The sequence below is a fragment of the Triticum dicoccoides genome, chromosome 5A (genome assembly GCF_002162155.2).
Source record: "Triticum dicoccoides isolate Atlit2015 ecotype Zavitan chromosome 5A, WEW_v2.0, whole genome shotgun sequence".
NCBI classification, from domain to species: domain Eukaryota; kingdom Viridiplantae; phylum Streptophyta; class Magnoliopsida; order Poales; family Poaceae; genus Triticum; species Triticum dicoccoides.
Genome location: NC_041388.1, coordinates 390627473 through 390637183, shown reverse-complemented (window position 1 = coordinate 390637183; position 9711 = coordinate 390627473).

Here is a 9711-nt window from a genome sequence, read left to right as displayed (position 1 = left end):
AGCTCCACCGGAGGGGGCATCGATCACGGAGGGCTTCTGCATCAACACCATAGCCTCTCCGATGAAGTGTGAGTAGTTTACCTCAGACCTACGGGTCCTTAGTTAGTAGCTAGATGGCTTATTCTCTCTTTTTCGATCTCAATACAACGTTCTCCCCTCTCTTGTGGAGAATCGATGTAATCTTCTTTTTGCGGTGTGTTTGTTGAGACCGATGAATTGTGGGTTTATGATCAAGTCTATCTATGAATAATATTTGAATCTTCTTTGAATTCTTTTATGTATGATTGGTTATCTTTACAAGTCTCTTCGAATTATCAGTTTGGTTTGGCCTACTAGATTGATCTTTCTTGCAATGGGAGAAGTGCTTAGCTTCGGGTTCAACCTTGTGGTGTCCTTTCGCGATGACAGTAAGGGCAGCAAGGCACGTATTGTATTGTTGCCATCGAGGATAACAAGATGGGGTTTTCTTCATATTGCATGAGTCTATCCCTCTACATCATGTCATCTTGCTTAAGGTGTTCCTCTATTTTTAACTTAATACTCTAGATGCATGCTGGATAGCGGTCGATGAGTGGAGTAATTGTAGTAAATGTAGGCAGGAGTCGGTCTACTTGTCTCGGACGTGATGCCTATATACATGATCATACCTAGATATTCTCATAACTATGCTCAATTCTGTCAATTGCTCAACAGTAATTTGTTCACCCACCGTAGAATACTTATGCTCTCGAGAGAAGCCACTAGTGAAACCTATGGCCCCCGGGTCTATCATTATCATATTGATCTCCTACTACTTTGTTATTTCCTTTGCTATTTACTTTGCCTTTATTTTACTTTGCATCTTTTATCATAAAAATACCAAAAATATTATTTTATCATATCTATCAAATCTCACTCTCGTAAGTGGCCTTATAGGGATTGAAAACCCCTATTTGCGTTGGTTGCGAGGATTTATTTGTTTTGTGCATGTACGAGGGACTCGCGCGTAGCCTCCTACTGGATTGATACCTTGGTTCTCAAAAACTGAGGGAAATACTTACGCTACTTTGCTGCATCATCCCTTCCTCTTTGGGGAAAACCAACGCAGTGCTCAAGAGGTAGCAAGAAGGATTTCTGGCACCGTTGCCGGGGAGGTCTACACAAAAGTCAACATACCAAGTACCCATCACATACCCTTATCTCCCGCATTACATTACTTGCCATTTTCCTCTTGTTTTCCTCTCCCCCCCACTTCACCCTTGCCGTTTTATTCGCCCTCTCTCTCTATCCTCCCTCTCTATTTGCCTCTTTTTGCCCGCTTGCTTTTTGTTTGCTTGTGTGTTAGTTTGTTTGCTTGTCGTTATGGCTAGTCCGTTACCTTCTGCCTCTATGTCTGAAATTGGGGAAACTATTGTCGATAATAATTCTGATGCTCCTACTAAAGAACCCACTATCTCACATATAAAAAGATTCCGTGTTGGTAGTGGTAATATTATTGGAGAAGGAGTTATTCAAGATTTCTTTACTTGTGACGGTGCTTTACCTTCTATGGGTAGTTCTATCCTTCATAGAACTAGTAGTCTTGCGGACACTATTGCCATGCTTGTAGTTGAACTTGAAAGACAATTCATGCACATGCATCCTTCTATACAAAGGATTTTTCTGGAATTTTCTAATATTGAGCATTCTTCTGTTGAGCGTGCCGCTACTATATTTTTGCCTCATGAGTTTAGATTCATAATAAAAAGGCCAAAGAAATCTTTGCACATTATAGAGTGGACGCTTGCCGTCCTCCCATAGAGGCTATCCTCTTTGATCAAGAAGAAATAATGCGCTTTCAATCTCTAGATTATGATGCTTTCAATGAAAATCTTAGAAAAAGGGTTCCTACCAATGTTTTAGTTGACAGCATTTTTGAACTTAATGATGATTTGGCTATTCGAAATAATGAACTAGGATATTCTCTTGAATATAGGCTCACAAAGTTCTGTCAAAAGAATGCTTATAATGATGAATTGGTTGTGCAATATGAAGGACCAAAGGAGGAACCTATACCTCCCAAGGTTGATCTTGGGGACTTTTGTCCCATTAAAATTAGCCCTTTTGATTACTTTTGCTTGCCTCAAAGAAAACTTTCTACCGAATGTAGAGAATATGAAATGAGTTTTAATAATCTATCTTACTATTATGGCAATACCTAGATCTATTCTTGCTTGTTATGCCTAGCTAGGGGCGTTAAACGATAGCGCTTGTTGGGAGGCAACCCAATTTTATTTTTATTCCTTGCTTTTTGCTCCTGTTTAGTAATAAATAATTTATATAGCCTCTGTTTTGATTGTGTTTTTTGTGTTTAATTAGTGTTTGTGCCAAGTAGAACCGTTGGGAAGACTTGGGGAAAGTCTTGTTGAACTTGCTGTAAAAAACAGAAACTTTAGCGCTCACGAGAACTGCTGTAATTTTTATTTGGAAAGTGATATTTAGTTAATTCTTTTTGAAGATTATTAATAGATAAATTCCTCATGTCCAGCAATTTATTTTAGATTTTTTTGGGGGGGTTCCAGATCGTGCGCTAGCTACAGATTACTACAGACTGTTCTGTTTTTGACAGATTCTGTTTTTCGTGTGTTGTTTGCTTATTTTGATGAATCTATGGCTAGTAAAATAGTTTATAAACCATAGAGAAGTTGGAATACAGTAGGTATAAAACCAATATAAATAAATAATGAGTTAATTACAGTACCTTGAAGTGGTCTTTTATTTTCTTTCGCTAACGGAGCTCATGAGATTTTCTACTTTAAGTTTTGTGTTGTGAAGTTTTCAAGTTTTGGGTAAAGATTTGATGGATTATGGAACAAGGAGTGGCAAGAGCCTAATATTGGGGATGCCCATGGCACCCCCAAGATAATCTAAGGACACCTAAAAGCAAAAGCTTGGGGATGCCCCGGAAGGCATCCCCTCTTTCGTCTACTTCTATCGGTAACTTTACTTGGAGCTATATTTTTATTCGCCACATGATATGTGTTTTGCTTGGAGCGTCTTGTATTATTTGAGTCTTTATTTGTTAGTTTACCACAATCATCCTTGATGTACACACCTTTTGAGAGAGCCATACATGATTTAGAATTTGTTAGAATACTTTATGTGCTTCGCTTATATCTTTTGAGTTATATAATTTTGCTCTAGTACTTCACTTATATCTTTCAGAGCACGGTGGTGGATTTGTTTTATAGAAACTATTGATCTCTCATGCTTCCCTTAAATTATTTTGAGAGTCTTAAATAGCATATCCCGGTACACCGTCGGAGGCATTCATATAGAGTCATATGTTGTTCTAAGTATCGAGTTGTAATTGTTGAGTTGTAAGAAAAATAAAAGTGTGATGATCATCATTATTAGAGCACTGTCCTAGGGAGGAAAGGATGATGGAGACTATGATTCCCCCACAAGTCGGGATGAGACTCCGGACGAAAAATAAATAAAAGAGGCCAAAGAAGCCCAAACAAATAAAAAAAGGAGAAAGAAAAGAGGCCATAAAAAAGACAAAAGGCCCAAATAAAAAAAGGGAAGAAAAAAATGAGAGAAAAAGAGAGAAGGGACAATGTTACTATCCTTTTACCACACTTGTGCTTCAAAGTAGCACCATGATCTTCATAGTAGAGAGTTTCTCATGTTATCACTTTCATATACTAGTGGGAATCTTTCATTATAGAACTTGGCTTGTATATTCCAATGATGGGCTTCCTCAAAATGCCCTAGGTCTTCATGAGCAAGCAAGTTGTATGCACACCCACTTAGTTTCTTTTTGAGCTTTCATATACTTATAGCTCTAGTGCATCCGTTGCATGGCAATCCCTACTCACTCACATTGATATCTATTGATGGGCATCTCCATAGCCCATTGATATGCCTATTTGATGTGAGACTATCTTCTCCCTTTTTGTCTTCTCCACAACCACCACTCTATTCCACCTATAGTGCTATATCCATGGCTCACGCTCATGTATTGCGTGAAAATTGAAAAAGTTTTGAGAATGTCAAAAGTATGAAACAATTGCTTGGCTTGTCATCGGGGTTGTGCATGATTTAAATATTTTGTGTGGTGAAGATAGAGCATAGCCAGACTATATGATTTTGTAGGGATAACTTTCTTTAGCCATGTTATTTTGAGAAGACATAATTGCTTTGTTAGTATGCTTGAAGTATTATTATTTTTATGTCAATATGAACTTTTGTCTTGAATCTTTCAGATCTGAATATTCATACCACAATTGAGAAGAATTACACTAAAATTATGCCAAGTAGCACTCCGCATCAAAAAATTTGTTTTTATCATTCACCTACTTGAGGACGAGCGGGAATTAAGCTTGGGGATGCTTGATACGTCTCCAACGTATCTATAATTTTTTATTACTCCATGCTATATTATGTACTGTTTTGGACATTATTGGGCTTTATTATCCACTTTTATATTATTTTTGGGACTAACCTATTAACCGGAGGCCCAGCCCAGAATTGTTGTTTTTTGCCTGTTTTAGGGTTTCGAAGAAAAGGAATATCAAACGGAGTCCAAACGGAATGAAACCTTCGGGAACGTGATTTTCTGTACGAATAAGACCAGAGAGACCTGGACCCTATGTCAAGAAAAGAAAGAGGAGGCCACGAGGTAGGGGGCGCGCTCACCCCCACCAGGCGCGCCCTCCACCCTCGTGGGCCCCCTGTTGCTCCACTGACGTACTCCTTCCTCCTATATATACCTACGTACCCCCAAACGATCAGATAGGGAGCCAAAACCCTAATTCCACCACCACAACTTTCTGTATCCACGAGATCCCATCTTGGGGCCTATCCCGGAGCACCACCGGAGGGGGCATCGATCATGGAGGGCTTGTACATCAACACCATAGCCTCTCCGATGAAGTGTGAGTAGTTTACCTCAGATCTATGGGTCCTTAGTTAGTAGCTAGATGGCTTCTTCTCTCTTTTTGGATCTCAATACAACGTTCTCCCCCTCTCTTGTGGAGAACTATTCGATGTAATCTTCTTTTTGCGGTGTGTTTGTTGAGACCAATGAATTGTGGGTTTATGATCAAGTCTATCTATGAATAATATTTGAATCTTCTCTGAATTCTTTTATGTATGATTGGTTATCTTTGCAAGTCTCTTCGAATTATCAGTTTGGTTTGGCCTACTAGATTGATCTTTCTTGCAATGGGAGAAGTGCTTAGCTTTGGGTTCAATCTTGCGGTGTCCTTTCCCGGTGACAGTAAGGGCAGCAAGGCACGTATTGTATTGTTGCCATCGAGGATAACAAGATGGGGTTTTCTTCATATTGCATGAGTTTATCCCTCTACATCAGGTCATCTTGCTTAAGGCGTTACTCTGTTTTTAACTTAATACTCTAGATGCATGCTAGATAGCGGTCGATGAGTGGAGTAATAGTAGTAGATGCGGGCAGGAGTCGGTCTACTTGTCTCGGACGTGATGCCTATATACATGATCATACCTAGATATTCTCATAACTATGCTCAATTCTGTCAATTGCTCAACAGTAATTCGTTCACCCACCGTAGAATACTTATGCTCTTGAGAGAAGCCACTAGTGAAACCTATGGCCCCCGGGTCTATCTTTATCATATTGATCTCCTACTACTTTGTTATTTCCTTTGCTATTTATTTGCCTTTATTTTACATTGCATCTTTTATCATAAAAATACCAAAAATATTATTTTATCATATCTATCAGATCTCACTCTCGTAAGTGGCTTATAGGGATTGACAACCCCTATTTGCGTTGGTTGCGAGGATTTATTTGTTTTGTGCAGGTACGAGGGACTCGCGCGTAGCCTCCTGCTGGATTGATACCTTGGTTCTCAAAAACTGAGGGAAATATTTATGCTACTTTGCTGCATCATCCCTTCCTCTTCGGGGAAAACCAACACAGTTCTCAAGAGGTAGCAGCGGGTTGTGAGCATTTGAGTTTTTTGGATGCTTATTCTGGTTATCATCAGATCAAGATGGCAGTTAAGAACTAGGATAAGACAGCTTTCATAACTCCCTTTGGAGCCTTCTGCTATGTGTCTATGCCTTTTGGGCTCAAGAGTGCCCAGGCGACCTTTCAGAGATGTGTGCAGAATTGCCTTCATGATCAAATTGGGCGCAATGTTCATGCTTATGTGGATGATATTGTGGTGAAATCCAGAGAGAAGGAGACATTGATAGACGATTTCAAAGAAACCTTTGATAATCTCCGGGTTTATAAGATGATGCTTAACCCGGCCAAATGTTTTTTGGTGTGCTGGCAGGCAAGCTCTTGGGTTTTTTGGTGTCTAACAGGGGCATTGAAGCTAATCCGGAGAAGATCAAAGCCATCACTTCTCTGGCTAAACCGGCATGTGTTAAGGATGTGCAACGTTTGGCGGGTCGTATTGCGGCGTTATGCCGGTTCATAAGCCGGTTGGGAGAGAAGGCTATCCCTTTGTATCATATGATGAAAAAGACAGATAATTTTGTCTAGAGTGATGCAGCTAATGCAGCGTTTGAGGACTTGAAGAAACAGTTGGCTGAGCCGCTCGTGCTTGCTGCCCCTGTTGATAAAGAGCCTTTGTTGTTATATGTGGTTGCTAATAGCCAGGTTGTCAGTGTAGCCATTATGGTAGAAAGGAAGGAGGCAGGCAAGGAATATCTGGTTCAAAGGCCGGTTTACTACATCAGTGAGGTGCTTATTGAGTCCAAGAGAGATATCCACACTGGCAGAAACTCGTATACGGGGTGTTCATGGCCAGTCGAAAGCTTAAGCAATATTTTCTGGGCCATCCCATCCTGTGGTTAGTTCTGCTCCTTTAGGGGACATTATTCAGAATAGAGAAGCCACAGGTTGGGTAGCCAAGTGGGCCATTGAGCTTGGTCCTCATGGTTTGAAATATATGCCTCGCACGACCATCAAGTCTCAGGCACTGGTGGATTTCATCAATGACTGTATAGAGCTGCAGATGCCTGAGGAAAAGCCAGATAAAACGTATTGGACTATTCACTTTGATGGGTCCAGGCAATTGGAGGGCTCGGGGGTTGGAGTTGTGCTCGCTTCCCCTCGAGGTGATAAATTTTGTTATGTTCTCCGTTTGATGTTCCCTTGCACTAACAATGCAGCTGAATATGAGGCCTTACTCCATAGTCTTCGGATGGCTAAGAAGATGAACTTAAGCCGGGTTAGGTGCTTTGGTGACTCAGATTTGGTGGCTCAGCAAGTCTCTGGTACTTGGGATTCTAATGATCCACTCATGGAGGCTTATCGACAAGAGGTGGATGTTATTGCTGGTCACTTCAAGGGTTATCAAGTTGAGCATGTTGATCGGAGGAAAAATGGAGCGGCGGATGCTTTAAGCCGGTTGGGTTTTCAACATAAACTGGTGCCACCTAATGTTTTTCTTGATGTTTTGCATAACCCGTTGGTCAAGTTACCTACAGAGGAGGATTTGGCTATTCCTAACCCGGAAGCTCAGTTGGTGGCGGCTCTTCATGTAATTTCGGATTGGACAGTCCCTTATTTGGCTTACATGACCCAGGGCGAGTTACCTGAGAATGAAACCTTAGCCAGGCAGATAACCCGGTGGTCTAAGTCAATGGCAATTGTCAATGGAGAGCTACATCATCGTAGTGTCACAGGGGCGTTTCAACATTGTGTTTCTCTAGAAGAGGGTTGTGAGATCCTCCGTGAGATTCATGAAGGAGACTATGGTCATCATGCTGGTTCAAAATCTCTCGTGGCTAAAGCTTTTCGTCGTGGATTTTATTGGTTAACAGCTCATGCGGATGCGAAGGACCTGGTCAGCAGGTGTGATGGATGTAAGAAATTTTCACGACGAGCTGATGTGTTGGCTCAAGAATTGAGGATGATTCCAATTACTTGGCCGTTTGTAGTTTGGGGGCTTGATATGGTTGGACCTTACAAAAGATCAAAGGATAAGAAGACCCACCTTTTGGTGGCGGTTGATAAGTTCACTAAGTGGGTAGAGGCAAAGCCAGTTAGTAAGTGTGATGTAGCAACGGCGGTTCAATTCATAAAGAATGTGATCTTCCGTTTTGGCTTTCCACACAGCATCATAACAGAAAATGGCACTAATCTCTCTAAAGGTGCTATGGAAGAATTTTTTCAACGTGAGCATATCTAGCTTGATGTATCGTCAGTGGCTCACCCCCAATCTAATGGTTAAGCTGAGAGAGCCAATCAAGAGATCTTTAGAGGCATCAAGCCCCGGCTTATGGTTCCCTTACAGAGGACGTCGGGTTGTTGGGTGGAGTAGTTACCTTTCGTGTTATGGAGCATTAATACCACCCCAACTGATCAACGGGTTACACGCCTTTTTTCATGGTTTACGGAGCAGAGGCGGTTCTCCCTAGTGACATCCATCATGACTCACCTCGTGTGGCGGCTTACGTTGAAGTAGACAATGAAAAAGCACGTCAGGAAGCACTTGACCTGTTGGATGAGGAGCGTAACATCGCAGCGGCTCATTCGGCGATTTACCAGCAAGATCTGCGCCGTTACCACAGCCGCCGGGTTAAAACCAGAACTTTCCAAGAAGGCGATCTGGTGCTCCGTCTTATCCAGGATCAAACTGATATGCACAAGTTATCCCCACCTTCGGAAGGACCTTTTGTGGTCAGTAAGAATCTCAACAATGGGTCCTACTACCTTATCGATGTTCGAGAGCACAAAGACTCACGAAAGTCGGAGGAGGAGACCCACCGGCCGTGGAATATTGCTCATCTTCAGCCCTACTACACCTGAGCCTCTGGCTCTGATGTACATATTTTGACAATGTATATATTATGATCAATATAATAAACCGGCATCCCTGCTAAAGCAGGGCCTCTGTTGTTTTTTCTTTTAAATACTGAGTTTTTGGTCACTTGGGGGCTTTTGCTTTATAGAGCGAAGTTATCATTACCCTTTGATCCGGGTTATTGGCCACACACAAAAAACTTGGGGGCTTTTACCTAAGTTAAAGGGACCAAAGAGAGTCTGTTGCAAAAGCACAGCTCAAACATACGTGCCCCTTGAGCACAGCTCAAAATATTGCTTGGGGGCTCTTTTGTTCTAAAGAACAAAGAGTTTTTATAACCCTTGTAATAGGCTTAAAAGCCAGGCTTGGAAGCCAGGTGTATTCACCTAAAACCCCGGGTTATCCTGCCTTTTTAAGTAAGCCACTCCGCCCAGGTAATCCTGGAATGACCCGCCGAACGTTTGACAAGTCATTCTTATACAGACACTGAACTTGTCAAAGTTAAAATGACGATTGGTTAATGTGAGGTCCATCTTATAAGGTTTGTATATAGGATTAACTCAGTGGTTGTGCGGCCCATTAAAGCACTCGATTTTCGGCCTGGCAGCCCATGAAAAGCCTCGTTTTTCGTATGTTTTTATTCGACCAATTTTTTGAGGTTTCTTTGATGAGGCTTATAAAGCTTTATGATTATAATTCATCGGTGTTTATTAACCCGGCCTGGCTTTTGACTATAAGTCGCCAGTATGAGATAAGATACTATCCGGTGTTTATTAACCCGGCCTGGCTTTTGACTATAAGTCGCCAGTTTGAGATATGATAATATCTGGTGTTTATTAACCCGGCTCGGATTTGTTTATAAACCGGCAATCTCTGATAAATACCAGTGCTCAACTTTTGGGCTATCACCCTTACTGCATTGGCTTGGTAAACCAACAGTGTGATCAAA